Here is a 5000-nt window from a genome sequence, read left to right as displayed (position 1 = left end):
TCTAGAACTTTTGCCGATCCCCTGCTTTCAGATACATCGAGTTTTCGCCGTCCGCTTTGGAACGGAGTAGTGATCTTTGCGATTTTCTGTCAGATGCATTAATATCTATTTTTCATTTTACCCTCCTCCGTGGACGTCACAACATGTCAGGGACCTAGTAATATAATCTGAAAACGCCGCGGACGGGAAAATCGATCAATCTGAAATAGAACTCAGCAGTGCCGCGATAAAAGGTAGGCGACTGACTCTTAGCATTCTCGACGCGTTTGAACGCGCTCTTTGATGCCAGCGGTTATTAGAAAGGACCAATTTCTATACACACACACACACACACACACACACACACACACACACACACACACACACACACACACATATATGTACATATAGTATATATACACATATATATAACTATATGTATACATTTATATGTATGTATATATACACATGCATCTATATACATATATATATACATATTTATTTATTTATTCATATATACATATATATATATATATATATATATATATGTATGTATGTACAATTCAAAATATTTTTGACATATGCCTTCATTGTTTCACAAAATTAACACTTTTAAACATATATCACAAGATTTGACTTGGAGTGCTAAATGTACACTGAATGTAAAGTTACCCGAAACCACACAGAGAGACGAACTGTTTTAAGATGGAAACACGCAAAAGCAACAGATAATCTTGTCAAAGATGCTGAGCAAAAATCACTTCTTGCTTGAGTGACCCGTTATTAGGTTAACCAAACGTTGAGAAAGGACATAGCGTTGAAAGGACCTTATATATATACACGCACACACACACACACACACACACACACACACACACACTTATATATATACACACATGTACATATATATATATATGTGTGTGTGTGTGTGTGTGTGTGTGTGTGTGTGTGTGTGTGTGTGTGTGTGTGTGTGTGTGTGTGTGTGTGTGTGTGTCTCAACCAAAGCCATTACTTCAGAAGGATTATCTCTGCTTCATTTCACATCCATGACATGACAGTGATTGGACGCTGGAGAAGGGATAACAAAGCCAAGTTCATTCACGGTAGAACAGCACGAAACAAACATCTGCATCCACCTCTTTCGATGACTGGGGGTGATTTTAGATCTTCCAACTCTCGCCTTGGACCTTTTCTGAAAACCTTGTATAACTGCCCTTGCTAAACGGCCCTTCCAGCCCCAGACATGATGCTGCCTCGAGAAGAATGAAATCTTTGAATGATCATCCTTTTCAAACTTCAACCGCACTTCCGGGGTTTGGAACAATCTGCCTGCCTTGTTTTCCCCAGTTCCTTACAATCAGTCCACTTTCAGAAATGCTGTAAACAAACTTATCTCTCTCCTTCTTTTCCTTTCCATTACTTTGGGTCTCTCCTCAAAACACACGCATACATACACACTAACACACACACACACACACACACACACACACACACACACACACACACACACACACACACACACACACACACACACACACACACACACACATCTACATCATAACAAGTACTTGAAACCGCTGGCTAACCTACGACCAAGGGTATATAGCTCCCGATATGGACCTGTATCTCCGTTCCTTTATGGCACACTATTTGCATCCTCCTAGACTACTGAAGTGGGAATTAGCGGGAGGAATATCTCGTTAATTCCAACGAGAGGTGGAGGGAATGGAATAAGAATAGCTCTCGTTTGGCATAAAGAGAGATGGATATTGAAGAAGAGTAATGACATGCTCTTCGCTAATGTGGATTCAACTAGTGCTAACCCGCACACTTTGTTGATCTCCGTTTTAGTGGATTATTGCAGCGATGATCTTAATAACGTGGACGTGCAGGAGGCGCATGCAAAACCAAACGATTCGAAATAATGCAATTGAAGGGGTTTTACTTTGTAGTGAACCGCATATAATGACTAGACAATATCAATCTCTAATTACTGGCGGAGAAGGAAGAAGGAAGGGATGGAGAGAAAATGAGGGCGATTACGTGTTGTTATCAAGAAGCTTCGAAGAAAAGAGAAACATGAGATAGGAAGCGTGAGAGAGAATAACAGTAAAAGGGATAATAAGAAGTATATAATAAGGGCGAAAGATGTGAACAAAAAGAGACAAGGGGGAGGGCAAAAGAGTGTGAAGAAAAAGAGAGGACAAGAGCACAGTAGAAAGGAAAGAGAGAGCGCAAGAACAGAACTAGGAGAAAAGGATACAGAGAACGAAAGAAAGTTAATCAATAGAAAGAAGGAAAAATCAATAAATGAGAGAGAAAGACAGGAATTGCATATATTTTACATCGAACTACTTCATATTCAAATCACATTCAAACCTTCAGAACTACGTCTTTCCATAACCTTTTCGTGATTAAGGAGAGAATTCTCACAAATCGTTTACCAACTAACATCGACTACGGTCATCTTTGCGTATCTTACAATAGCCAAACCACCCAACGTGTTTCTGTTGCATGAGTGTACCTTTCCTAACCCCCTTTCCATTCTTACATTCGGAAAATTATTGTACGCCCTATCACAGAAAAAGATAGAAAGAAAGAAAAAAAAAATCATAGAAATTGGCAACTTACCCCGGACTCTGGAACATTTCGAATTACTTTCCTTCTTTTTTTTTAATTCTAATCATGCATTATGTATTTTTGGAACAAGTATACATTTTTTTTCAATTGGAATGTGCCGCTTTCAGCACCATTCTATTATTTTTTTTTTTCCTTAAAAAAACGCTTAACGAATCGAAGTATCCCAGGATCCGGGTGAGTTGCCATTTCTTTCTTTCCTGTTATTATGCGCACAATAACTCCCCGGGAATAAGGATGAAAAGTGTATCAGAAAAGGTACAGCTGTCTTACGTACTGGATGTTTTTTTTTCCGTATTGGATAAATGCAAAGCTTCGTATTCGATATTATTTGAAAAATGGATTGCAGGGATTCTCGTGGACGGAATATGACGAAGACACTAACACCACTGGTATGGATACCCCCCCCCCCCCCCCTCGACGCGACCGCCGTTCATTCACATCGGAATAATCAAGGAGTAATTATGGCAGGAAGCTATAAAAATTTTCACCAGTGGAAATCGAACGCCCTTGCCCACTCCCCGCGATACCAGCATATCTATTAGCGTCCTAGGAGGAAAAATTAAGCCTAAGGAGTGCAATTACCTAGCTGCCAAACCGGTGAGTGACGTGTGTTTGAACCGCGGAGTCAATTCCAACTGTGAAAACGCAAGTGCACCATTTCTCCACGAGTCACAAGCCAAGGTCACGCGAAGCGAAGTAATGAAGGGGTTGAATTAATCAAGCTTTCAGACTACCGAAACCTCTATGAGGTGCTGCCATCTACAAGGCTCACCAGGCAGGCTATAACAAGGGCACTACCTGAGAAATCCATCTGATGAATCTCAAGCCCATTGTCCACGCAATAAAAATGAAGAAGGAAATAAAAAAAAAAAAAAAAAGGAAAAGTGGAAGAATAGAGAGAAAAGACCGTCGTTATACATTCAGGCATTTGTTAATAACTCTTATTTCGAGCCTCCTGACATGGGGTCAAAGGAGACTATGCTGAAGTGAACACAGTCGGAAAAGCTGAAGGGACAATGGTGAATTTACCTTAACTTTACGCCAATATTAACATGTCTTACTCTTTCCGGTGACGTTAGAGAAATCACTTAAATGTCAGTAAAGACTATTTTCCGTGTTCTAATCTTGGAAGGTTAAACGAGCATTCTGTCAGGTTAGATCTTCCTAAACAACAGAGAAAAGAAACAGAAAATATGGTTTATTTCTGTAATGATAATTGACAATGGAAACTAAAATAGATTCAGACATCGTGACGCACCCGTTTGCCAAACGTTAAAACACATTATACCAATTTAGCGAAAACTTCCTAGAAAGCGAATGCATTAATAGTTTTATTACAGACAGTATTAAGGATGGAGAACAGTATACCAAATATTCTCATTTGAATAGTGTTTTTCAGTGTTCATTTGCGTTAAGAGCCGACCGCATCGTAAATCTGACGGATAATCGGGTTTTGTTGCAGTATTTCAACGAAAAAATTACAAAGGTCTATTGTATTTAATGACATGGTAACTTGATGCAAAAGCAAAGAAAGGAAGTGAAAATTCCTCATGTGCAGACTTAAAAAATGTTGCAGTGAAGAAAAGAAAGAAGAGGAAGAAGAAGAAGAAGAAGAAGAAGAAGTAGGAGAAGGACAAAGTGAAGACGAAGGCGAAGCAGAAGGATAAGGAAAAGAAGGAGTAAAGGAAGAAGAAAAGTAAGAAGAATGAAAGTAAGAAGAAAAAGAAGAAAAGTAAGAAAAAAAGAAAGAAAAAGAGAAGGAAAATAAGAAGAGGATTAGAAGGATAATAAAAGTTATTATTATTATTATTATTGATATTATCATTATTATTATTGTTATTATTATTATTATTATTATTATTATTATTATTATTATTGATATTATCATTATCATTATTATTGTTATTATTATTATTATTATTATTATTATTATTATTATTATTGATATTATCATTATCATTATTATTGTTATTATTATTATTATTATTATTATTATTATTATTAATAATAACAACAACAACAAAGCAACACCAATAATAGTATTAAGCCGAAGAAGAAGAAGAAAGAAAGAAAGAAAGAAAGAAAGACAGACTTGCCTTGGGACACTTCATAGAAATTCCTGCTGGACCAAAGCCTGCGGTAAGAAGACGAACAGGAAAACAAGTGATAAAAGAGAGAAAAATCAAACATTTCAACTACACCAACAGATAATATGCTCCTGGTATGGGATGGGGAAGCAGAAAGAGAGAGAGAGAGAGAGAGAGAGAGAGAGGAGGGGGGGGGGGGAGGGAAGGAGGGAAAGAGAAAGAGAGAGAGAGAGAGAGAGAGAGAGAGAGAGAGAGAGAGAGAGAGAGAGAGAGAGAGAGAGAGAGAGAGAGAGA

The 5000-nt window shown here is 38.0% G+C and overlaps 1 protein-coding gene across 4 annotated transcripts in view; it reads right to left on the bottom strand.

Annotated features, from left to right (window-relative positions):
- LOC125035019 (RYamide receptor-like) overlaps positions 1-5000 on the bottom strand; it is a 144173-nt gene that overhangs the window by 68621 nt on the left and 70552 nt on the right. The gene's annotated exons all lie outside the window — the stretch shown is intronic.

Source organism: Penaeus chinensis, chromosome 19 (genome assembly GCF_019202785.1).
Source record: "Penaeus chinensis breed Huanghai No. 1 chromosome 19, ASM1920278v2, whole genome shotgun sequence".
In the NCBI taxonomy this organism is placed as follows: domain Eukaryota; kingdom Metazoa; phylum Arthropoda; class Malacostraca; order Decapoda; family Penaeidae; genus Penaeus; species Penaeus chinensis.
This window is presented reverse-complemented; position numbering and strand designations above follow the sequence as displayed.